The following is a 27,773-nucleotide window of genomic DNA, read 5'->3' on the forward strand; positions in this document are numbered from 1 at the left end:
AAAACGAAAAAGAAGAAAAAAAAATTTTTTTTTTTAGAAAATAAGAAACAAAAAAGCTTAAAAATAAAATAAAATTACCTAATCTGAGCAACAAGATCAACCGTCAGTTGTCCAAACTCGAACATTCCCCGGCAACGGTGCCAAAAACTTGGTGCACGAAATTGTGATCATCAATGGCGCCAACAACTTGGTACGCACAATTGTAATCTCAACTCTTTATCACAACTTCGCTCAACTAACCAGCAAGTGCACTGGGTCGTCCAAGTAATACCTTACGCGAGTAAGGGTCGATCCCACAGAGATTGTCGGATTGAAGCAAGCTATGGTCATCTTATAAATCTCAGTCAGGCAGATTCAAATGGTTATGGAGGATTGATAATTAAAAGATGAATAAAACATAAAATAAAGATAGAGATACTTATGTAATTCATTGGTGAGAATTTCAGATAAGCATATGAAGATGCTTTGTTCCTCCTAAACTTCTGCTTTCCTATTGCCTTCATCCAATCATTCATACTCCCTTCCATGGCAAGCTTTATGTTGGGCATCACCGTTGTCAATGGCTACTTCCTGTCCTCTCAGTGAAAATGTTCTAAATGCGCTGTCACCGCACGGCTAATCATCTGTTGGTTCTCGATCATATTGGAATAGGATCCATTGATCCTTTTGCGTCTATCACACGCCCAACAATCACGAGTTTGAAGCTCGTCACAGTCATCCCTTCCCAGATCCTACTCGGAATACCACAGACAAGGTTTAGACTTTCCGGATCTCAAGAATGACCGCCAATAATTCTAGCCTATACCACGAAGGTTCCGATCTTAGATTAGAAACCCAAGAGATACGCATTCAAGCCATTGCTAGTAGAACAGAGGTGGTTGTCAGGCACATGTTCATAGGTGAGAATGATGATGAGTGTCACGGATCATCACATTCATCAAGTTGAAGAACGAATGAATATCTTAGAGAAGAAGTAGGCGTGAATTGAATAGAAAAGCAGTAGTACTTTGCATTAATTCATGAAGAATAGCAGAGCTCCACACCTTAATCTATGGTGTGTAGAAACTCCACTGTTGAAAATACATAAGAACAAGGTCTAGGCATGGCCGTGAGGCCAGCCCCCAAATGTGAAAAGATCTATCAAAGTATGAAAATACAATAGCAAAAGGTCCTATTTATAATACTAGTAGCCTAGGGTTTACAGAAATAAGTAATTGATGCAAAAATCTTCTTCTGGGCCCACTTGGTGTGTGCTTGGGCTGAGCATTGAAGCTTTCACGTGTAGAGGCTTTTCTTGGAGTTAAACGCCAGCTTTTGTGCCAGTTCTGGCGTTTTGACGCCAGAATTTTTTTGCTGACTTGGAACGCCGGTTTTGGCCGTTAAATCTTGGATAAAGTATGGACTATTATATATTGCTGGAAAGCCCAGGATGTCTACTTTTCAACGCAATTGAGAGCGCACCAATTGGACCTCTGTAGCTCCAGAAAGTCCACTTCGAGTGCAGGGAGGTCAGAATCCAACAGCATCTGCAGTCCTTTTTCAGCCTCTGAATCAGATTTTTGCTCAGGTCCCTCAATTTCAGCAAAAAAATACCTGAAATCATAGAAAAACACACAAACTCATAGTAAAGTCCAGAAATGTGATTTTTAAATAAAAACTAATAAAAACATAATAAAAACTAACTAAAACATACTAAAAATATACTAAAAACAATGCCAAAAATCGTATAAATTATCTACTCATCACTGGTCATCTCCTTAGTTTCTTGTGTTCCTTCCATTTTTGCAAGCCTCCTCTCCAATTTCCAAGTCATTCATGCCCTATGAAGGCTGAAACACTTAACACACGGATCACGGCATCGAATGGGATAAAGGAGAATTAAAATACATAATTAAAGATCTCTAGGAAGTAAGTTTTCAACCATGGAGTGATTTTAGGAAGGAGTTGTAAATACATGCTAAGCATATGAATAAGTGGGTAAAGATATGATAAAACCACATAATTAAACACAATATAAATCATAAAATAATGATTTATCAACCTCCCCACGCTTAAACATTAGCATGTCCTCATGCTTAGTTGAAGGAGATAAAGTAAATGAGTAGGGAAATGTAAAACTCATGAAATGCAATGCAACCTATATATATATATATATATATATATAAATGCAACTATATGCTTCTTGTCTACTTGGTTAAAAGTAAATAAGCTCTTCAAGACAAACATAAATCAAATTCCACTAATTCAATTTATACAGTAAGAACAGATAAAAATGCAAGAAGATAGCTCATGAAAGCAGGGAACATAGAATCGAGCATTGAACCCTCACTGGTAGTGTATATGCACTCTATTCTCTCAAGTGTCTAGGGGAATCACTCAACTCTTCTCTAATCATGCTTTCTAAATTTTTGTTCTTCACCTAATCAATCAACAATATTTAACATACCAATGCAAACATCATGAGGTCTTTTCAAGGTTGTAATGGGGCTAAGGTAAGGGTGAGGGTATATATATATGGCTAAGTGAGCTTTATAAATTGAATCTTTAATTAACCTAAGCTTTCACCTAACATACATATACTCTATGTAACTTTAGAATCATGCCTAGCTACCCATAGTCTTCACTTTTGCATTACATACTCATGCATTAACTTTCTTTTAATTTTTATTACACATGCATTGATCTTTGGACTTAACTTAACTTAGAATCGGGGTAATTTTGTCCCCTTATATTTATTTAAATATATATTATTATTATTATTATTATTATTATTATTATTATTATTATTATTATTATTATTATTATTATTATTATTATTATTATTATTATTATTATTATTATTATTATTATTAAACATGAAAATAAATATAGCTTATCAATGCACATGAATTTTTTTTAATTTTTATAGTTTCACATGAGTAGGCACCCAAATTCCCATTATTTTATCATGACACATCCCCTTATTGACCCTTGTTCCCACAATTTTCCATACTCAATTAACCCACCATTCCTATCTTAAGCTAATCAAAGATTCAATTGGGATATTTAATTATTTTTCCGCTTAAGGCTAGTAATGTGGTAAAATATAGAACAAATGGGATTAAATGGCTCAAAGTGGCTGACAAAGGTAATTTAAAGGGTAGGCTTATTTGGGATAAGTGAGCTAAAATCAAACAATGGCCTCAATCATATGCAAGCATGTAAATACATTAAACATTGGACATATAGGATGAAACAAAATAAAGATCACAATCGTAGAGAAGTAAATACACAAGAATAAAATATTTATGGTTAAATAATGTAACCATATAATTAAGCTCAAATTCTCACAGGTTTTGTGTTCTAGCTTTAAACTATGTTCTAAATACAACTTCAAACAAGTTTAACACAAAGGTTTTGATTTAAATTAGTGAAATTCCTCAAAAAGTAGGGTCTTAGAAGAAACTTATTATTTTCAATCAAGTAGAACATGCATGCAACTAATTATTACTACGCAATCTATTCTATCCTAAACAAAAGAAAAATTAATTAAATATCCTACTTTACTGGTGTTTAAGGAAAAGAAATTACCTCCGGAAGTCAGGTACTGACCGACTTCCCCACACTTAAGGCTTTGCACCGTCCTCGGTGCCATCTGTCATGAACAAAGGGGGACTGGTAGCAGCATCTCCACCATCGGGATCGTCATGGCTCCCTGTGCTAGTAAATGAAGTGGACTTCGAGGTGTATGGGTCTTTGTAGTTTCCCAAAAGTAGCTCCTTGAGGCAAGTGAATCGGCGCTTGTTACAGCGCTCTCTTAGCTTTGCTTTGTGTTCCTGCCGATCCATCCTTTCAAGTATCTGATGGAGCAGTTGGTTTGTTGTAGGTGCTTGTGATGTTGAAGGAGGAATGTCTTCAGCCGGTTCTGTAGGTTGGCTTTTGGTGGCTGCTGGTGGTCTGATATATTTTCCGTTAGGGACGTACTGATCATCCCGTGGGAGTATGGCTTTGGTGTCCCCAGCTCTGTAGGAGACTCCGGCTGCCGAGACGAGATTTGAAACCAAGGCAGGAAAAGGTAAGTTGCCCGCAATTTATACGTGTCCCATTGCATTCCGGATGTATCTTGGTAAGTTTAGAGGCTGGTCTGTAAGAATACACCAGAGTAAAACAGCCATGTCTGCAGTGAAGAAGGACTCGTGAGTGCTCGGAAAGAAGTAGTGAGACGTAATCTGTGCCCATACTTGAGCCTCCAAGGTAAGTGCTGAAGCCGATATCCCTTTTGGTCGGGATCGATGGTATCCGTAGATCCATCTGCTGCCAGGTTGTGCTATAACTCTGAGAACAGCGTCCCAGTCGAATTGGTTTTCTGGCGCTTGAGTGAGGCTTCTTGAAATGCGTCCAATCCTTCTGGAGCAGGGGGAAGATCGAAGGCTTATTGAATGGCCTCTTCAGTTATGGGGACTTGCTTCTGACGGACATAGACAGACTGCATGGTTGGCATGTGAAAGTTGGAGTAGAATTCTACTACCCATGAGAGATTAACCTACCGTGGCTGTCTCCGTAGGAATCCCCATTGTCTTCGTTCAAGTTGCGGCTCAACAAATTCAGTAATGCGGGTTGGGAGGATGAGAAGGTATTCATTATTGTAATTCCTCTCTGCCAGGATGGGGAAGATCTGCTCACAGTAGTGGTTAGGAAACCGTGCAGTGTCCTTTGCTGGGAAGGCTTTTTCTTTTTCGTCGACCTTGATGATCCTTTTGATTCTTTTTGTTGAGGGCTTTACTGCTGTTGAAGATGGCTCTGCCACTAATGCTCTTTTGTTCCTCTCCTTGCTGGTGATTTGGGAGTATCTTTCTCTTTACCTTTCTTGGTGGCCATCCTGAAAAAGGAAAGAGAAAGTGAGATGTAAAGCAAAGGGTTCGAGCAAGGGAGCGAACAATATGGGTGGTAATCCATGCACGATAAATAAGTATGTCGTTAACACATGGTCTAGACTACATGTGAAAAGTCCATCAAAGGTAATATAGTAAGTGCATGTGATGGCAATTAAATGCAAGATGTTTATTGGCATGCCGGCAAAGGCATGAGTAGCATAGATCAAGCATTCAATGTCCAAGTTAGATTACCAAGTCTTTCAAACTGGCAATCTCTTTGTATTGACAATTAAATTGAATTAATAAAATATAAAAGGGGTTTTGTGAAAAACAGGCATTAAAGTAATAGAATAGAGTAAGTAAAGATAATGTGTAATGCCATACGGGCGTTTTCACAAACACTTGCCGTGCATGTTGAATATGTTATTGGAAGTAGGAAATTAAGTCATGCAAGCAATCCTTTTGAAAAGTAATATAAAATTGTCAAACAATACATAATAACTCACAAGCAAAATATGAAAGAAGATAATGACCCAAATAAATTTCTGACACCAATTAAGGGAATGAAAAGAAGAGTAAAAGAAAAATATAATATAGATAAGGGAACTAAAAGAATAAGTAAACATAGATAAAAATAATGGAAAAGTAAAACTAAAGAGAGAAAGAAAAGAACCTTGATAATTGATATGAAAAAGAAGGAAAAAGAAGGTAAAAAGTGAGAATGAATAGAGAAGGAAGAAGGGGAAAGAAAGAAATAAAAAGGGAAAAGAAAAATAAGGATTTAGGAGAAGAAAAGATAAGATATTTTGGCTGATCTGGAAATTCTGTGCGCCGCATGCGACGCGGACGCATGAGTCATGCGGTCGCGTGGTATGCGATGTGTTCAAGTCGCGCGAATGTGTGGGTCACGTGGTCGTGTGAGTTGCTTTGTGCGAATGGCACGAGGGTAGCGACGCGTTCGCGCAACTCTCTGTGTTAAACTCATTTTGCCAAAAATTAGGGTGACACGATCGCGTGGTTGACGCGATCGCGTGGATGGCCATGTTTGGAGGACGATGCAGCCGCGTGGGGCACGCAGTCGCGTGATGAGGCTGGTGCTTCTAGCATCATTCCAGCCCAGCTCCATCGCAACATGCTGGCATACACCTCTTTTACGCGATTTTTTTAGGGTCACGCGTTCACGTGGGTGATGCAGACGTGTGGGATGCTTATTTTTTAAAATGACACGGACGCGTGGGCATGTTTGTGCCTAAGGCACGCCTCCAGCCACGCTTTCGCGTGACTCTCTGTCCAATTCTCTTTTCTTCAATACGCCCTGGTGACGCGGACGCGTCAGCGACGCTGCCGCATCGTGTGCGTGCTTTTTTTTTAAAATAAAATGTAGAATGCTCAGGAAAACTATATGCAGCTATATGTAGGGATGATGAGAAGAGTCATTAACATCATAAAAATAAAGTAAAAACAAAACTAAGACTGAAACGGAACGATCATACCATGGTGGGTTGTCTCCCACCTAGCACTTTGCTTTTACGTCCTTAAGTTGGACGCTCTTTAGGTTCATTCTGTTTCTCTTGGTGGGTCTTCCAAGAGGAAGATCTCTAGTTCCTTTTGATTCTTCATCTTCTCACCATGATAAAGCTTTAGGCGATGTCCATTGACCTTTAGAAATTTGGAGCTAGTAAGATGACGCAGGTGGAAAACTCCGTATGGCTCTACCTTCTCTAATCTGTATGGACCTTCCCATCTTGATCTCAGTTTACTTGGCATGAGCCTCAGTCTGGAGTTATATATTAGGACTAACTCCCCTGGTCTGAATTCTTTCCTTTTAATGTGCTTGTCATGGACAGCTTTCATTTTCTCCTTGTAACGCCTGGAGTTGTCATATGCTTCTAGGCGGAGGTTCTCTAGTTCTGCTAGTTGCAGCTTTCTTTCAGCACCAACTTTTGTAAGATTCATGTTACACTCCTTCACAGCCCAGAAAGCCTTGTGTTCTACCTCTATTGGGAGGTGGCAAGCCTTTCCATATACCAAGCGGAAGGGGCTCATCCCAATGGGTGTCTTGTACGCTGTTCTATATGCCCAGAGTGCATCTTGTAGCCTGGCACTCTAGTCCTTCCTATGAGGTTTTACTATCTTCTCCAGAATACGTTTAATCTCTCTGTTAGAGACTTCTTCTTGCCCATTGGTCTGGAGATGATAAGCTGTTGCTACTTTGTGAATTATCCCATGCTTTTTCAGTAATCCTGTTAGTCTCCTGTTACAAAAATGGGTGCCTTGATCGCTCACAATTGCTCGTGGTGATCCAAAGCGACAGATATTATGGTTTCTAACAAAGGAAACAACAGTGTTAGCATCATCAGTGCGGGTAGGAATTGCTTTCACCCACTTAGAAACATAATCTACGATTAATAGTATATAAAAGTAAACATTAGAATTTGGAAAACAGACCCATGAAGTCAATGCCCCAAATATCAAAAATTTCACAGAAAAGCATAAGCTATTGAGGCATCTCATCCCTCTTGGAAATATTACCAAACTTTTGGCATGGGGAACAAGATTTACAAAATTCAGCAGCATCTTTATAAAGAGTAGGCCACCAGAATCCACAGTCTAGAATTTTTCTAGCTGTTCTTTGAGGGCCAAAATGTCCTCCACTCTCAGATGAGTGGCAGACCTCTAAAATGGACTGGAATTCTGATAGAGGCATACAACGTCTAATTACTTTGTCAGCACCACACCTCCATAAATATGGGTCATCCCATTTATAATATTTGGACTCGCTTTTCAGCTTGTCTCTCTGGTGCTTAGTAAAATTTGGAGGAAAAGTGTGGCTAACTAGATAATTAGCTACAGGTGCATACCAAGGAACTACTTTGGATAGTGCTTGTAAGCTATCAAATGGGAAATTATCATTTATAGGAGTGGAGTCACCCTTAATGTGCTCAAGGTGACTCAGGTGGTCTGCCACTAAATTCTGGTTACCACTCCTATCCTTAATTTCTAAATCAAATTCTTGTAACAGCAGTATCCAACGTATTAGCCTTGGTTTGGACTCCTTTTTAGCTAATAAATATTTTAGAGCTACATGGTCTGAGTACATTACTACCTTAGTACCAAGTAAATAGGCTCGGAATTTATCCAGAGCAAAAACAATAGCAAGAAGCTCTTTTTCAGTAGTAGTATAATTAGACTGAGCAGCATCTAGAGTCTTAGATGCATAAGCAATTACAAAAGGGTCCTTACCTTCGCGCTGAGCCACCGCTGCTCCTGCTGCATGGTTGGAAGTATCACACATGATTTCAAATGGCTAGCTCCAGTCTGGTCCTCTCACAATTGGAGCTTGAGTCAGGGCGGTCTTCAGCTTATCAAACGCTTGCATACAGCTTTCACTGAATTCGAACTCAATTTCCTTCTACAGCAATCTGGATAAAGGTAATGCTACCTTACTGAAGTCCTTAATGAATCTCCTGTAAAAACCTGCGTGGCCAAGGAACGAACGGACTTCCCTCACAGAGGAGGGGTAAGGTAAACTAGAAATAACATCCACATTTGCTGGATCTACAGAAATGCCAGTATTAGACACAACATGTCCTAGTACAATTCCTTGTTTGACCATAAAGTGACATTTTTCAAAATTTAATATAAGGTTTGTACTAACACATCTGTCTAACACTCTAAATAAACTATCCAAGCAAAAGCTAAATGAATCACCATATATGCTAAAATCATCCATAAAAATCTCCATACAGTTCTCAATAAGATCAGAGAAAAGACTCATCATTCATCTTTGGAAAGTAGTTGGTGAATTGCATAAGTCAGAGGGCATTCTCTTATAAGCATAGGTCCCAAAAAGACATGTAAAAGTAGTCTTTTCCTGATCTTCAGGAGCTATATGAATTTGAAAGTATCCTATATAACCATCTAAAAAACAATAGTGAGATTTACCTGACAGGCGATCAAGCATCTCATTAATGAATGGCAAGGGGTAATGATCCTTGCGAGTGGCTTGGTTGAGACGCCTATAGTCAATGCAAATTCTCCATGAATTCTGCACTCTAGTTGTCAAGAGCTCTCCATGCTCATTTCTTATTGTTGTGACTCTAGACTTCTTGGGCACCACTTGTACTGGACTGACCCATTCACTGTCTGAGATGGGGTAAATGATATCTGCTTCAAGTAGTTTGGTTACTTCTTTCTTGACAACTTCTAAGATGGTGGGATTCAATCTTCTTTGAGGCTGACAGACAGGCTTTGCTCCCTCTTCTAAGAATATTTTGTGTTCATAAACTTAGGGGCTAATGCCTACTATATCCGCAAAGCTCCATCCAATTGCTTTCTTATGCTTTCTCAGCACACTGAGTAGTTGTTCTTCTTGTTGAGAAGTGAGTTCCTTTGCAATGATGACCGGGAACTTCTGCTTGTCCTCAAGGTAATCATACTTGAGGTGTGGAGGAAGGGGCTTTAATTCTAATTTCTGCTCATAGCTAGGCTCTGGATCATCTGGGACTGGTGATAATGGTAAAGTCTTCTCATTGTTTTCAGAAAGTGTCCCCACACTTAGACCTTGCTCCATATACTTCTCTTCTAATTCTTCCTGGTGAACTTCAGCTACAGTTTCATCAATAATATCGCACTGAAAGATAGAGTGATCTTCTGGAGGGTGCTTCATAGCTTCATTTAAACTGAAACTCACTGTTCTGCCATCTATCTCAAAGGAGTAGGTTCCTGAGAATGAATCCAACTTGAACTTTGAAGTCTTCAGGAATGGTCTTCCAAGCAGGATTGATGATGGCCTTCCTGAGTCATTAGGGGGCATTTCCAGGATGTAGAAATCAATGGAAAATGTAAGCCCCTTAATGCTCACTAGTATATCTTCAGCAATTCCAACTACTGTAATAATGCTTTTATCTGCTAACACAAAATGAGCTGCCGACCTTTATAAGGGGGGAGCCTCAAAGTATCATATATGGACAAAGGCATTATACTAACACATGCTCCTAAATTGCACATACAGTCAAAAAATATCACACCTCCAATGGTACAGTTAACCATACATGGACCTGGATCACTATATTTTTCAGGTATATTTCCCATTAAAGTAGATATAGAACTACCTAAAGGAATAGTTTCTAATTTATTAATTTTATCTTTATGTATGCACAAATCCTTTAGAAACTTTGCGTATTTAGGTACCTGTTGAATAACATCAAACAGGGGAACAGTTACCTCGACCTTTTTGAATATTTCTACCATTTTGGGATCGAGTTCCATCTGCTTTCTGGGTTTCCTTGCAAGTTGTGGAAATGGGATAGGGTGTAATGACCCAATTTTCAGTACGCCTAGGACATACCAGAAACTGAGTGCTACCAATTTGTCATCCTATATATTATCTATTATTTATTATATGAGCCTGATTCGTTGTTAAAAGCGTAGTTAGTTAGTGAGGTACTTTTTTTTTTTAAAACATTTGGATTAATAGACGGATTCATTCATAATCAACTCACAGCTGATAACAGATAAAACAGTTATAAGCAACCACACATAAATACATCACAAGTAGCTAGCAACATTCAGTTATCCAGCCTTTATTAGAGTATAGACCTTTAGTTAGAACACCCTAGGTATAGCTAGATAATAACTATATACATATACATACATACAACATCCCAGGTCCTGACCTGTTCAAGAGGTCCCTAAGCTGGCACTTAGGCTAGCTTAGACTCTATACTCACCTAGTCCCTCTAAACTACTAAAGCGAGGGAAAGTACGTTCTAAGTCTTCACAACTCAAGTCAGGTGGAACGTCATCAAAAGATAGAACATCATCTGCTACTCCTCTGCACGATCAAACTTTTCCACAGGACGTCTCTCTGGTACCTCATGAAGTATCCACAAAATAGGAATCTCATACACAGGATTTAGGTTAAAGTGCGCATACAAAGGGGTGCAGACGTTGGCTGGTCTCACAGTATTTACATATAATCAGAGAACGATATTCACCCTAGACTCAGAAGACTATCTAGAGCAGAATCCTCTTCTTGCGAACGGTCATCAACGAACTATGGTAAGGTATTCTTAATTCCATCTGAAGGGGGAAGGGAGAGAGAAGGGGTAAGAACTGGGGAGTTCTTAGTAGGGTCGGGGTTATTAATTACGTTCATTAATTCTATGTTGTTTAGCAGACTATTAGCAGAATACAAGGAAGCAGTAATTAGAAAACACAGATAAGTAGAGAAGATAGAGAAAACAGATAGCAGAACACAAACAGAAGAATACAAGAAAATATCACAAGCGCAGAGAATGGAATACAAACAAGGAAAGCATACATTCATACCACAAACATAACAAAGGAAATGCGCAACCAAGTATGATGCATGTCTAGCCCTAGTGCAGGTAATGAGCTCATCTGTCGGTTACTAACCCGCTCCCGACGTTATCCAGCAACCTCTGTCTGGATAAGGCTTTCCTATTGGCTATACCTCTGTGTACAGGAAATAACCCCTCTGCCACCACAGGGTCCACTGCACGCAGGAAATAACACATCTGCCACTGCAGGGATGTACGCCGACACACCTTCTGTATACATGAAATAACCCCTCTGCCACTACAGAAATGGAACAGGTGGTCACGGTACTTCTGTAGCAAGAAATAACCCCTCTGCCTTACAGAAATAAAATATGGATCTGTACCGTAGGAAAGCATTCTCAGTGATCACACCATTATCTATCTGACTACCTCACTGCAGCAGATGATCATACAAGTATATCTGGAGTTGCCTTAACGCAACAAATGAATAAACACATCTCTTGGATTGCCTCAAGCAACAAATAAATATCTATTGGGTTGCCTCAAGCAACAAATCATCACATAATCATTCTCATTATCATCATCATTTTCACATTCTTATGCAGTACCTCTTTCTTTCTCTGTTCAATCATACTGTACAAACTTTACATCTTTCACTTTTACAACATCTTAATTCAAACCCATTTCTCTTTATCACATTACTCTTTTCTCTTTGTCTTTTTACTTTGCTCTGATTACTCTTTTCTCTGTATCCCTTTATTCTGCTCTGGTTACTCTGTTCTCTGTATTTTTTTACTCTGCTCTGATTTCTCTGTTTAACGTATGTATTTAAAGCTTATGTAAATTTCGGTATGAATAGTTAGTCTGTCCCAAGTATAGGTTCATTAAGTCTATACTGAAACAGTTTAACTTTTCATATAATACCTAACCCTATTCGCAATTCCAGGACTAACTATGTTGCCCTAGTTCGTTCACTAGTCTCTGTCTGTTTTTCTGTCATTAAAACTTTACAGACTTTTTCTTGGATTTTTATCTTTTCTTCAACTTCTTATCTTTTATTTATCTTTGCCTCACTAATATATTTTTACCACTCCCTAAGTGTTTTATGAAAGTAATTATGAGATTCTGTGATTAAAGTTGTCTTTCTAAAGCTTTTACAGAAAACTGCCTTTTCTGTATTATTTTATTATTTTTATTAAAATATTATTTTTAATTTAATATTATTATTTAATATTTTATTATTATTTATTATTTTATTATTAAATTTTTGAAAATTAACTTACTTTTACTTTTAACCTTTAAAATTCATTTTTTACCACCCGTAACTTTTAATATTTCTACTTTTACCACCCTAACTTTCAGAAATTACCATATAACCCCTTAAACACCAAAAATTTTACTTCCTTGCCCTTTTAAGGATCTAAAGCCTGTTCTTCATTGTTTTTCATCACACTCAAAGTGTTCTTCATGTTCTTCATAAATTCTTCAGATTCTTTCTCTGTTTTTACCCGTTTTTCAGTCTTTTCAGCAACCGATTTTTACTATAATTCATAATAAATTAGCAGCCACTAAAACCCCATCTTTTCTACATGATTTTAACACAAATTGAACCTCAATTTAAGCTTAGGGTTTCGTTTTTCCAGCTGCCCAAGAACATGAACTTTAAAGCTTGAATTTCATCAAATTTCATCAAAATTACACCAAAATTTCAACAAGAATCACTCATATAAATCATCAATTTCAAGCACATCCAAACCATATCATAATCACACAACTCAAACACAATCAATCAAGATTAAATTCATCAATCCCTACCTGGTTTTGCTGCTCCTAATTCGGTTAAACTTTTAGGTGGTCCTTAAGCACTTTTTCCTCCTAAATCACATCAAGAACAACTTTAAATCCAAAAACTCTCAACTGACCAAATCTCACTCAGTATGTTAGGAAGAGATATCTCACCTTAGACTTACTAGAAATTCACGTTTCTTGGCCCTCAAGTCAAGTTAAGCATGATTCCTAAGGAAGAACATCAAGAAAACACATGTTTTGCATGGTTTTCCTTGAAAACCGAATTGAAATGGGAGGGAGACAGCCATCTCACCTTATTTCCAACCTTGATAAGTCACATGGTTATGTAGAGGAAGAAGAGAGGATCATTTTGGTGAAATCGGAGTTTTGATTTGAGTTTTGGTTCAGAAGAAATCAAGCTTTGAAGATTAAGTGTTCATGAAGTTTTCTCTCTTTTCTCTCTTGTTATTTTCGGCCAAAATGATGAAATGAGACAGCCTTGGAGGTCTTGGGGGTGTAAGGTGAGTTGTGATTGGTTGGCTTGGAGGTGGATTAAAATAATATTAAAATATCTCTGGTGTACAACTACTAAAACTAGGTGTATCGGAACACTCGTAAAAACATCTCTAAAAATTATTTTCTGAGCTACTAGAATAAATGAAACTAGTAACATATTTATTATGAGAATAGTACATGTATAATGAGGCCTTAGAATTGCTAAATTCATCAGAGAGTGTTGGTGCTAAGCTGCACCAGTAAACCGTAAACCCGGTTAAACCGATTTTCTGTTTTTAACTAAAACTGACCAGGTAACCTTATAATATTATTCAAGAAGCTTCTAATACTAATATAATGATAATATCATCCGATTATATCTCTTCTCTCATAAATCGAGTTCGGTTCGTCAAACTGAGACTATTTACAAAAAACCAAATCAAAACTTCTAACCGATACGGTTCAAAAACCAGGTTCTTCGTGACCGCGTTATCGAGCTTGTCTCAGAAAAGGTTATAACTTAAAGATGACATAATGACAATGAGGATTGAGATACTTGATGATATATCAAAGGTTTTCCCCTTACTGATCTTCCGAAGAAATTCGTACTTTCAGAAAAGATTCGCATTCTCGAAAATCGGGGTTGTTACATAGGGAGGGCGTGATTTGCAGCCTCTGCATCCCTTGGTGCTTCATTCTGTGGTTGAGCTTCCTCTTCTTCCACTATGTCTTGTACATCCTCTTCTTCTTCATCATCTTCCACTTCCACCACATCCTCTGCTGGCACGTTTTCTGGTGGGTTTGGCTCCTCATGGTTCCTCTCTTGTAATGTGGTTACGGACCTCAAAATGATGGCGTTGATGCCACCCTTGGGATTAGGCAGTGGTTGAGAAGGAATTCCATTAGAGCTTGAAGGTTGATGTATGGAATTAAGTGAGGAATCCATCCGGGAGACGAGAGCTTGTAAAGTGGCAGTCAAGCCATTCATACTAGACTTCAGCTACGCATGCATGTCTTGTTATCCTTGCACAAGAGAATAGAGCATCTCGTCATTTGATGAGGAATTAGAATAAGCAGTCTGAGAAACGTGTTGTTGGGTTTGCTGGGGTCCTTGTGATTGTCTTAGGTGAGGTGCCATGTAAGGTTAGTTCTGATTCTGCTGTCTGTTGTTGTTATTGTTATTCCACCTCTGGTTTCCATTGTTGTCTCTGCCTCCTTTGTTAAAGTTATCCCTCCAGCCATGGTTGGAATTATCTCTCCAGCCTTGGTTGGAGTTGTCCTACCATCCATGGTTATTGTTGCCACCTTGGTTGTAGTTGCCACCTTGTTGATTGTATCCTTGATTCGAGCGGTCATAGAAGTTGTTAATGGCTGCCACAGTGTTGTCTTCCTGGAGCTGCAGACATTCATCAGTATAATGACTATATTCAGCACAGATTCCGCATACTCTTTGTAGAACTAACTGTTGGCTTTGTTGTGGTGAAGGCTGAGCTTGTTGTGCCTGTTGTTGATTTAACTGCATCTGCTTCAATAGGTTGGTCATTTCATATATACTCTGTGTTAGAGTAGTAGTTTCTTTGCTAGAGGAAATCTCTGCAATAGCTTTGGGGTTGCACCGCTGTCTGTGATTCCTAGTGGACTCAGCTAAGTCATTGATCAGTTGCCATGCTTCATCTGTGATTTTGTACTTTTTCAAAGAACCATTACTAGCACCTTCCAGTGTAGTCTTATCCTGGGGGTTCATGCCTTGAGTGAAGTAGCTGATCAATACTAGTTTACCAATCATGTGATAGGGACATGCGTCAAGGAGATTGTTGAAGCGCTCCCAATATTCATAGAGAGTCTCTGATTCACCTTGAACAATGCAAGAGATCTCTTTTCTCAGTCTATCTGTGACTTCAGCTGGGAAGTATTTTTCTAAAAATTCTATTCTAAGCGTATCCCAGTTGGTAACAGTTGCTTCAGGTTGGGAGTAGTACCACTCCCTCGCCTTTCCCTCAAGAGAAAATGGGAAAGCGGTTAACAGAATAGAAGTTTCATCTGCACCATGACGCCTAACAGTAGAACAGGCTGTCTGGAAATCCCTAAGGTGCTTGATATGCTCTTGAGCAGGTAAGCCATGAAACTTGGGGATCAAGTTGATTAGTGCGGTTTTTAGTTCAAAATCTGTAGCTGCAGTCGGGTGATGCACTTGATACGGCTGCAGTGTAAAATCTGGGGCTCCAGCTTCCTGGAGGGTAATTCTCCTAGGTACTACCATGGTATCTGCACGTGAATCAACTGAATCAGTAGTAAATGAGCTTGTCTCGCTCTCAGATGGCGGTTCAGATTCGCCCTCAGATGGGACTGTGAATTGATAATAATCACTTCACCACCCTCAGAGGCTAACCGACGTCGAGTTCGTCTAATATGTGAAAGAGTTCTTTTAATTTCAGGATCAAATGGGACTAAACTCGGATCAGGCAATAAACGCGTCATTCAATGAGAAAGACAAGTAGCTCATGGTAACAGAAGTAAAAATAAAATATGTAAATAAAAATAAAATATATATACTAATTAATAATTTAGCACACTATTTCAACTCCCCGGCAACGGCGCCAAAAATTGATGCGTGGCAGAAGTTAACCAATTTAGAGATTTCAATTAAGAGACAGCGTTGCACGTATAGCTCTTAACCGGCTAAGATCTGCCTCACCAATTTAAAAAGGATTGTCACAAATTTTAGAAATAAAATACTGGGAGTATGAGTCCCAGGTCGTCTCCCAACGAGTTGCAGGGAAGAGTGCTATTTTATTAACTAGGGAGTTTCAGAAAAATTAAGTTTTGATAACGAATAATTAAAATGATTAAAAATTAAAGCAATAAAAAAAATAAACTAAGAATAGTTATTGATACTCTGAATAAAAAGCCTTGACTGAGGGAATAATTAAATAGAACTTCTATCTTTGTTGGGATCTTCTCAAATGTGGTGTAAAAAGGTTGTTGTTCTCACTCGATTTTCCCTTACTAAATAAGGAAAGGTATCGTGATTAAACTAACTCTTACCCTCAATTCCTAGTCCTCTCCCTTGGGGAGGTCTAGTGCTAGTAGGTATAAAATTAGCTAACAACGTCCAATTCAACCAAGCACTTGAGCATTCTAACTCAAGTATCTCCTTTTAATCAACCCCCATGTCAAGTAGAAATTTTACTCCATTGACATGAAAGAAATAATCATAAAAATATGAGAAGACATAATTAAATAAAATGAAATAGAGAATTAAAATTAATTAAAATAAAAACAACTTCATATATTAATAATTCTAAAACGCAACATAATTATCTTAATAGAGTCAATGAGTAATTAATTAAAAATAAGGGAGTAAAGAAACAAACTAAAGTAATGTCTTCAACGGAGGTAATGGCTCTTCAACATCGACAATCCAAAGCAAAAGCACAAACTATCAATGTAACACTAATCTAGATTCAGATCTAAAACTAAGAGTAATCCTAATGTGATGAATCTCAATGTGTGTGGATGCCTCCTTGAGTTTCTGCATGTTCCCTAGGTTTAGTCTGTGTTTCTGGGCCGAAAACTGAGTCAAAATGCGGCTCGAAATTGCCCCCAGCGTATTCTGTAATTTTTGCAGATCGCGCAGGTCATGCGTACGCATCGTCCATGTGTTCGTGTCATTCAGCGATTTTCCTTGTCACGCGTTTGCATGGTTCATGCGTTCGTGTCATTCGTGCAGACTCCAATCCACGCGTTTATGTCAGGCACGCGTCCGCGTCATTGCGAATTCTCCATTTCGCGCGTTCGCGTGGGCCATGCGCTCGCGTCATTGCTCGCTGGTCATCTCCTTAGTTTTTTGTGTTCCTTCCATTTTTGCAAGCCTCCTCTCTAATTTCCAAGTCATTCATGCCCTATGAAGCCTGAAACACTTAACACACGGATCACGGCATCGAATGGGATAAAGGAGAATTAAAATACATAATTAAAGGTCTCTAGGAAGCAAGTTTTCAACCATGGAGTGATTTTAGAAAGGAGTTGTAAATACATGCTAATCATATGAATAAGTGGGTAAAGATTTGATAAAACCACACAATTAAACACAATATAAATCATAAAATAATGGTTTATCACTGATCTGGATAAACTGTGCGTCGCATGCAATGCGGATGCTTGGCCACGCGATCGCGTGGCGGATGATAATTTCAGGTGACGCGGACGCGTGGGTCACGCGATCGCGTGGCCTGATTTGTGCTGTTGGTGCGAGTGCAGCGTGCGTTCGCGCAACTCTCTGTTTTAAATGCATTTTGCCAAAATTTAGGGTGACACGATCGCGTGAATGGCCAAATTTTGAAAAACGACGCGGCCGCGTAGGGTACGCGTTCGCGTGGTAGGGCTGGTGCTTCCAGCATCATTCCAGCCCAACTCCACCATAACTCTCTGCCATATACTTATTTACGTCGATTTTGCAGGGCCACGCGTTCACGTGGGTGACGCGCACGTGTGGGGAGGCTATTTTTAAAACGACGCGGTCGCGTGGGCATGTTTGTGCCTAAGGCATGCCTCCAGCCATGCTTTCGCGTGACTCTCTGCTTCTTTTCTTCCTTGTTTCTAATGCACCTATGACGCGGACGCGTCAGTGACGCGGACGCGTCGTGTGCATTTTTTTATGTAGTTTGCAGAATGCAAAATGCAGAATGCAGATGACTATGCAGAAATTATGAATGAACACGAATGAAAATAAAATAAAATAAAACTAAGAACAAAAAGGAAAAAATATACCATGGTGGGTTGTCTCCCACCTAGCACTTTTAGTTAAAGTCCTTAAGTTAGACATTTGGTGAGTCCCTTGTTATGGTGGCTTGTGCTTGAACTCATTTAGGAATCCCCACTAGTGTTTGTAATTCCAATAGCCTCTGGGATCCCACACTAGTTGCATAAAGCCTTCAAGCAAGTTAAAGCAAGTGACAAGGCCCCATGAGTGTTGATTGCTAGAATGAATTCCAGGGTCCCAAACCTTACTTTTGCACCCGTCTTCTTGTTGATCATCATGATTCCATCCGGGTGGCACACAATTTAAATTCTCAATGAAGTACCCAAACGACTTCCTAGACCCATTTAATCGAGCTCTACACCAATCCTTGCACTTCAACTTAGAGTGTGCAACCATATTGAACCTTGCAGGGCAATTCATACCACTAGCCATCTCCCTCTTACTCTTATAGCCACAAAGAGCTCTAAGTTGCCCATCCATCTCAAGCAAAGCATATTCAAGTGAGCTAATTAAGCTTAGAGATGAGAGATTTACACACTTGAATGAAGGGTTTGATGGTGATGGCTTTGGAAAGGTCTCCGACAACCTTGGCAAGGTGATTTCTAGCTCCATTCCCTTAAGCTCTTCCTTGACAACTTCCACCTCCTTACAATATTTTTCAATTTCAACATCTTCCTCTTGGTAGCCTTCTTCCAATTCGATCTCTTCTTCATTGTTTACCAAAGGCATGAGAGGTTGTGCTTCTTCTTCTTTAATCTCCATCTCTTGATCAACCTCTTCAAAGTCTTTAGCCATGATATGCCTTGAAGGTTGTACACTCTCTTCAACATCAAATTCAAACATCTTGGAAGGAGGTTCTATGACTGGACTTTCCCATGGAGGTTTAGCATCTCCTAAGTCTTCAACCACTTCTTCCTCTTCAATAATTACTGCTTTGTCCAGTTGTTTTAGTATAAAATCATACTCATCCCTGATGATTTTCTTTCCATGATAACTTCTTTCAACTATTCCTTCATCTTCAAGGGTCTCTCCTATCTCCACATTTTGGGCCTCCTCTTGCTCTAAGACAAAATCAGACTCCTCCTTGATGTCTTCCATTACTAATTCTTCAACCACTCCTTCGACTTCAAGGGTCTCTACTATATTCATTTGTAGGGCCTCCTCTAGCTTCTTATAAAGTATGGATTCGCGAAGATGATTCCTTCTTTCTTGTTCCAAATCAATAGCATAACTGGGATCATCTTACTCTTGGATTGATGGATGTGGGTGCTCTTCCATGGAGGGTGGTGATGGGATGAGAAGATTATTATGTGGTTGAAAAGGAAGTGCACTAAAGCTTGAGGGTTGAATATTGGAGGTAGAGGGTTGGTTCATGCGGGATATAAGTGCTTGAAAAGTAGAGGTGAGACTAGTGATAGAGGCAAGTGTGGTATGAAGCTCTGTTTGCCCTTGGTGAATAACACCAATGGTGTTGTCATCCAGTGGAGGTTGGGGTGGATATGGGTTAGGGTCATATGGAGGTGAATGGTGTAAAGGGGCTTGTGAGTATGGTGGTTCAAAGGTGTGTTGGGGAGGTGGTTCATAGGCATATGGTGGGGCTTGTTGGTAACTACAAGGGGGTCCACCATATTCATCATCTTTGTACGCTCCCTGGAATGGCTCTTGACCATAGTAATTTGGTGGAGATGGTTTGTCACGAAAGGGTCCACCATAACTATTGTCTTGGTATGCATCACAGAATGGTTGTTGGTTATAGCGCATTGGAAGGGGTTGTTGCCAAGAGAGTTGATCAAATCCTTATGGCTCCTCTCATCTTTGATTCTTCCAACCTTGATGCCTATTTTCATTATAGTTTCCATTCCTTACAACAACATTGGAACCAAACTTGAAACCAGAGGGGTGAGAATTCATAGTAGCTAAAGAAAATAAAAACGAAAACTAATAAAGAAATTAATGAAAATAAATTCCTAAAACTAGAAACACTGACAACAATATAAGATAAAGATTTGAAAAAGGTTTAAATTTTGAAAAGGTTTGATTTTTAAAATTTTAAATTTAAATTTTTGAAATTTAAATTTTGAATTTTGGAATTTAAATATTGAAATTTGAAATTTGATTTTTAAAATAAGATAAGATAAGATTTTGAAAAAGATATGATTTTTGAAAAAGATTTGAATTTTGAAATTTAAAACTAAGATAAGATAAGAAAAAAAATTTAAAATAAAAATCTGAATTTTTTTTTTGTAATTTTCAAAAAAAATCAATTAAAATAAAGAGAAAAGATATTTTTGAATTTAATGAGGAAAGAGAAAAACAATAAAATGACATCAAACTTAAAATTTTTAGATCAAAACGAAGAAAACAACCAAGAACAACTTGAAGGTCAAGATGAACACGAAGAACAACTTGAAGATCAAGAAAGAACAAGGAACATTATTTTTGAAAATTTTAATAACTAAATAAAAACCAATAACCTCTTAATTTACGAAAAAGCAAAAATAAAAACAAAAATAAAAACAAATAAACAAGCAAAAAGAAAATATTTACAATAACCAATAATAAGGCACACGTTTGCAATTTCCTGGTAATGGCGCCATTTTTGACGAACGGATTTCTTGCCAGTAAAGAAATTCGTAAAAAATAATCGCGTTGTAGGTATAGTTTCTAAAGCAGGAAAGAATCCTTTCGTGCAAAAGCTTTGGTTGTCACAAGTAACAAAACCCAATAAAATTTATAACCGAAGTATTTAAACCTCGGGTCGTCTTCTCAAGGAATTGCAGGGAGGTATGATTTATTATTTGGGTTTTTGAAATAGAGAACAAGTAATTTAAATGGCAAGAAAAATAAATTAATAATTATAAAGAAAACTCTTGGCAAGGTATAAGAACTGTAAATTCTATCCTAGTTATCCTTATCAGGTGTGATGAGAATTGGCTTTTGATCCCACTTAGTTAACCCTTACTAAATAAAGAAAAGTCAAGTGGACTAATTAATTTGATCCTCAAGTCCTAGTCAACTCCTGTGGAAAGACTAGCTTTAGAGCGATCCAAATCAATCAGCAATTCTCAAATCTCAATCAACTGCTGAGTTTGACAACTCACGTGTTACCAATTACTTAACCAAAGCCAAAAGGAGAAAATAAATCTAAATTAAATTGAAAGTATCATAAATAGAATAAAACAATTATTAATCTGAAATACCTCAAATTATATTAAATAGAATATTCAAATCTAACATGGAAAGTTCATAAGCCAATTGGGCAACATAAGTCAAATACAAGTAAAAGCATTAGAGTAAATAAAAGTAGAAGAGAACATAAAAAGTAAAAGAACATTGAACCTGGTATGAAGAAAATAACCATAAAATAAGAGAAATCCTATTTCTAAAACCTAAGAGAGAGGAGAGAGCCTCTCTCTCAAAAACTACATCTAAAACCTAATAATTGTGAATATGAATGTTGTATCCTGTTGTATGAATGGATCTCCCACTTTATAGCCTCTAATCTGTGTTTTTTGGGCCGAAAACTGGGTCAGAAACAGCCCAGAAATCGCTGGTTGCGAAATCTGCCACGCTGGTTTTTCGTCACTGCGATGCGTCCGCGTGAATCACGCGTTCGCATCACTTATCGTCAGGGAAACTATGTCATATTATATATCAATTCGAAGCCCCGGATGTTAGCTTTCCAACGCAATTGGAACCGCGTCATTTGGACCTCTGTAGCTCAAGTTATGACTATTTGAGTGCGAAGAGGTCAGGTTGGACAGCTTAGCAATTCCTTCAACTTCTTATATTCCTTCCACTTTTGCATGCTTCCTTTCCATCCTCTAAGCCATTCCTGCCCTGTAAAGCCTGAAATCACTTAACACACATATCAAGACATCGAATGGTAATAAGAGGGAATTAATTTTTGGTAATTTAAAGGCTTTGGGAAGCAAGTTTCCAATTATAGAACAAAATTAGGAAGGAAAATATAAAACCATACAATTTATATGAATAAGTGAGTAAAGAATTGATATAAACCACTCAATTGAGCACAAGATAAACCATAAAATAGTGGTTTATCAGGTATCCATTGACTCTAGCTTTCACTAAGTTAATTAGTGAGGTAGCTAGGACTTATGAATTAGGATTGATGTAGCTCATTTGACTTTCCTTCACTTGTTAGAGGATGACTTAATGAGATTGATCATTGCAATTATCATGTTGTAGTTAGTAACAAGGATAAAGATCCTTAACCATCAACCTTGGCAAGACCTTTTTACCATTTGAGTTCCTTTACTTTCTTGTCATTTATGTTTCTTGTTCCTTATTCCAAAACCCCAAAAACACTTTGCCATAACCAACAATTGAGCATACTTCCCTGCAATTCCTTGAGAGACGACCCGATGTTTAAATACTTTGGTTATTTATATTGGGGTTTGTACTTGTGACAAACAAATTTTTTATTGAGGATTGTTTGTTGGTTTAGAACTGTACTTGCAACGAGAATTTATTTGTGAAATTCTATACCGACACAATTTTTCCTTACATCAAAAACATTAAGAGAAGAGAGTTTAGAGCTGGGAATCTAGTCCTCCTCTACAACTCAAGGTTGAGATTTATGCTAGGCAAGTTAAGATCAAGGTGGGAAGGACCCTACAGAGTGGAGAAAGCTAAGCCATATTGGGTTTTCCACTTGAGTCACCCTTCAAGCCCCACAATCTTCAAGGTTAATGGTCACCGTCTGAAGCTTTATCATGGAGAAAAGATGAAAAGCAACAAAGAGGTTGAGGTGTTCTTTCTTGAGGATGCACCCGAAGGTGAAGAAATCTAAGCTCATGACTGTCCAACTTAAGGACGTTAAAGAAAAGTGCTAGGTGGGAGACACCCCACCATGGTATGATCTTCCATTGTACATAGTTTCTTGCATATAGTCTTTAGAGTCTTTGTGAATTTTTTGATTACTTGATTTTGTGAGTTTGTTTAAGTATGCTTGATTTTGTTTGATTTGTGTTGAGATGCTCATGAGGATTTCATTGATCTTGGTTTGGTTGAATTGGAATGTTGAAGAAATGCTTACTCTTGAGTGTTGCATGAAGTTTTGAGTGTTTTTGAAATATTTAGCTTGAATGACTACCAGGATTGTGTTATAATTGCCCTTCCTCATGTTAATTCAAAAAAAAGGGGGGTCATCAACGCGCAAGCGTGGGCGACGCATTTCCACACCTTCTGGTACTAAAACCAGAGAGTTGTGTGAAATTTGTGCGTGTATGATGCTGGGAGCACAATCGCTCCTTATGCGTAAGCGTCGATGACGCATGCGCACTACTCGTCAATTTCGCACACCCCCATGCAAGCGTGGGCAACACGTACGTGTCGATTGTAAATTCTGGAACTCCTGGTACAAAAACCAGAGAGTTGTGCGAGATTTGTGCGAGAACTGCGCAGGTAGCACAATTTCCACCCACGCATAAGCGTGGTCGACGCTTACACGTCGGTCGCCAATCTTGCCATCCAAGCATGTGCGTCGACGAGGCGTACGCATCGTTTGCACTGCAGCCAACTCCTAGTACTATAACCAGAGAGTTGTGCGAGTTTTATGCTTCCTTTGTGTGGAACGCACAACCTTTTCCACGCGTACGCGTCCTCTCCCATTTCTGCTACCCACGCGTAAGCGTGGGCGACCCTTATGCGTCACTGATCGTTTCCATTCTTCCACGCGTACGCGTGGATGAGGCGTACTCGTCGCACCCCTGACACAGCTGATATGCAGCGCGCCATGTTTTGAATTATTTCCTTAACTTCCTTCTTCCATTGCTTCCTCCTTTCTTCTCCCATCTTCCTACCACCTTGTCTCCGCCCACAACCACTGGCGACCACCACCTCTGGCGGTCCCACGTCCTTTCTTTCTCTCCTTTCTCTTCTTCTTTTTCACTTGCACTCTACCTTGCCTTCTTCCTCTTCTCAAGGTTTTCCTCTTACTCCTTTTTCTTTTTTATCTTCTTTTAAATTTTTCTCTTATTAGTTTCATTTAATTATTCTCTTCCATCTCCTCTTAGTTGCATTTTGGTTAATTTGTTCTTGTTTATTTGCTTTCTTTCTTTTTATAATTTCCATGGGTTTTGAACTTTGAGCTATAACTTGCATTGGTTGGATATTTTGATATCGCTTAGCTCCTTTGTGATTATGTGGTGTTGTTTTGATAATTGGCATTCCATTTTGGGGTGTTATATGTTTGAATTTTTCCAACTTGCTTATTGTTTGGAGGTTGCACACTAAGTGTTTGTTGAAAAGCACCTATGCCTTTATGGTTCATTTTGACATTATGCTTTCAACTTAGTGCTTCTTTTTCATACACTTGCTTTTCTTTGTGTGCATTGAGCCTATTGTGCTTCGTATTTACCATTCTTATGCTCATTACCCATAAATTGCTTCTTCATAGCATATTGCAAGATTAGTGGTTCCATTTTCTCTAACTCCACCTTCTTCCATTGCATGCTTCATTGTCTTGGAGTTAAACTAGGTGCATGATTTTCTTGTGCTTATTATCTATCTTGCATGTGTTAGTTGTGTTGTCTTGATGCTTGAGCATATCCTACTCGTGCCTTATGCTTGCATGCTTCTCTCACTCTTGCATCTCATGCTAGTGCTATGCCCCATGATTACATTGTTGTCTTGTTTACATGTTGCAGCTGTCATGTCTTCAAGACACTTTATTCCTTTGTGGCTCTATTTCTCACTCACATGTTATTATCCAAGTGTTGATTCTTTGAGTTTAATGTTTCCTCTTTTCCTTCCTTTTTCAAGATGGTCACCAAAAAGGGCAAGGAGAAGGCGTCGAACAAGCCGCCTACGAAGAGGGCACCTCAAAGGTCAACCACCAAGGTGCACCATGCACTTAAAGCTAAGCCCCTCTCCAAGAGGGTGAAAAAGATTATTCATATTGATGAGCAAGAGAGGGACAACCTGCAAAAGACCCCATAAGGTTTCCCAACTGCTTTTGTGAGCTCATGTTCCCCGCTATGGTTGAAAGAAACTATCATTCTAAACACCTCCTCGCCCCTCTGGGATACATTGTTCAGTTTGTGATGCCCCGCATTGAGCGGCGACAATGGGATTTCTAATGCGGAGACCACAGGAAGCCAACCTTTCTTGGGTGGTAGAGTTCTACTCCAACTACCACTCCCCTTCTCTTTAGTTTGTTTTTGTGCGCCAGAAGCAAGTCCCGGTTTCGGAGGAAGCCATTTAGCGGGTACTTCATGTTTTGCCGGTACCGGATGAGATGGATGGTTACCAAGAAGTCTTACATCAGCGCAATGAATTTGAGTTTGATTGGAGCCCTATCCTTAGGGTCATTGGCCAACCGGGGGCGGAATGGACCCAAGGGAGAGCCAGGGCCCAACCTAAGTACATTGCAGCACAAGCGCTCACGGTGGAGGCTCGAGTGTGGGCTCAAATCTTGTTTCACTACATCCTTCCAAGCACTCGTGAAACCTCCATCACAGAGGACTTTGCCATCCTTGTCTGGTGCATTCTCACGGAGAGGCCAATCAACATCCCTCTCCTCATCCGACAAGCGATGAGTCGCGTCCATGCAAAGGGTAACCTCCCATTCCCCACCTTGGTGACAGATTTGATTATTACTGCTGGTGTCCCTCACAAGGCTACGAACATGAAAGCAATAATTCCGGTGAAGGGCAACATTGTCCTGAGCGGAAAATATCTTAAGCCTCCCATGGACACCACAAGCCTTGACATGGCTCCTCCTTCTGACATTCCTACCACTACATCAGCACCACAGAAATCCACCCACCAACTACTGCTTGAGCTCACTAAAAAGGTGGACCGATATGAGCGGCGGAACAAACGATGATTTGCTTACATGAAGAAGCTTTGGGGTGTGTTAACCTGCCTAGGGAAGAACCGGACATTTCCACACCCACTTCAGATCAAAGTGAAGCGAGCTGAGATGGATAGTGGAAATGGCGACCCCGATCCCACTTTGCACATCACCAATAGCACGGAAGACCGTGCAAACTTCTAAGTGTGGGGAGGTCGACACCCATAATTTTGATATTTTTTTTAGTTAGGATAAACTGCATGGTTAGTTTTCGTATATGAGCAATTTTCGGCATGGTAGTTGTTTCTGGTTAGGGCTACTTGGTTAGGGTGATGACTTCTCTTCCAAGAAATCATCTTTGGGGCACACTACCAATTTGAAAAATTTTTTGTGTTAATCTTGCTTGAAGAATGTATCTTGCAACATGGTTATAGAGATAGAACACACAGCCTTGTGAGATTTTGAGCTTAATTGATTGGTTGCATCTTATCAACCAATATATCTTGTTTCGGTGTGTGTTGTTCTCTCTATGATTGTGATCTTTGTCTTGGTTGATTCTATATTTCCATTGTTTGGTGTATGCATGCATATGTGGCAAAAGATAGTCGATGGGTAGTTAGGTTTTATATTTTAATTACATGGATTGTCTTAGGTTAGGTGGGAAATTTAGGTTAATCAAGGATTCAAATTTTAGTCCACTTGACCAAATACAATCCTACCTTCACCTTAACCCCATTACAAACCTTGAAAAGACCTCTTGATATGTGTATTCATGCATTAAACATATATTGATTAGTAGAAGAAGAGCAAGCCTTAGAAAGCAAGATTAGTAGAGAATTGAGAGAATTGGCCCTCAAACACTAGAGAGGATAGAGTGCAAATACTTTCGGTGAGAGTTTGATGCTAAACTCCTTGTTCCCGGCTTTCACGAGCTTCCTTCATGCAAGTCATTTACACTCTATGTTGATATTTGAATTGATAGAGTTCATGAATTATCTTATCACTTTGGCCCTATGTGCTCATTTATGTTCTTGGAAGTTATTCACATTTGACCAAGTAGATAGATACATTTGCATTAGTTGCATCCATATAGGTAATTTTCATTCAATAAACTCCAGTCTCCTATGTTCTTTGGTCTTTCAATTTTTAGCATGAGGACATGCTTGGTTTAAGTGTGGGGAGATTTGATAAACCCCAATTTTAGGGTTTATCTTGTGTAGAATTTCGGTGGTTTTACCAATATTCTTTTACACTTATTCATATAAAATGCATAGTTTGTGTCTCCTTCCTTATTTTGCTTCATGGTTGAAAACATATTTCTTTGACCTTAAAAATGCTATATTTTAATCCTCTTCTATTACCATTCGATGCAGTGATATGTTTGTTAAGTGATTTCAGAGTTTATAGGGCAAGAATGACATAGAGGAGAGAAAGGAAGCATGCACAAGTGGAAGGAACATGAAGAATGGAGCTTTAGAGAATTGGCCGCGACGCGCACGCATGGGAGCATGTTGCTAGGATTGGCACGCAAAAGTTGACGCATGCGCATGACTGAGCAAGGATCTCATCAACGCGTACGCGCGCATGACGTGTACGTGTGACGCTCGGCACGTGACTTCATTAGTGAAATCGTGGCTGGCGATTTTTAAAGAGCTCCAGGCCCAATCTGAGCTTAATTCTGGAGAAAAAAGACCCAAGGAACCAAGGATTGAGGGGGATTCACACATTAGAGAATTTTTAGCTAGTTTTTG

General features: G+C 39.0%; 1 non-coding gene across 1 annotated transcript; it reads left to right on the plus strand.

Annotated features, from left to right (window-relative positions):
- The first annotated feature begins 15,221 nt into the window (after positions 1-15,221).
- Positions 15,222-15,329, plus strand: LOC112761696 (small nucleolar RNA R71). Its single transcript, XR_003182078.1, has one exon. It is a non-coding gene; the product is annotated as a small nucleolar RNA R71 (small nucleolar RNA).
- Positions 15,330-27,773: the final 12,444 nt, after the last annotated feature.

Source organism: Arachis hypogaea, chromosome 16 (assembly GCF_003086295.3).
Source record: "Arachis hypogaea cultivar Tifrunner chromosome 16, arahy.Tifrunner.gnm2.J5K5, whole genome shotgun sequence".
Taxonomy (NCBI): domain Eukaryota; kingdom Viridiplantae; phylum Streptophyta; class Magnoliopsida; order Fabales; family Fabaceae; genus Arachis; species Arachis hypogaea.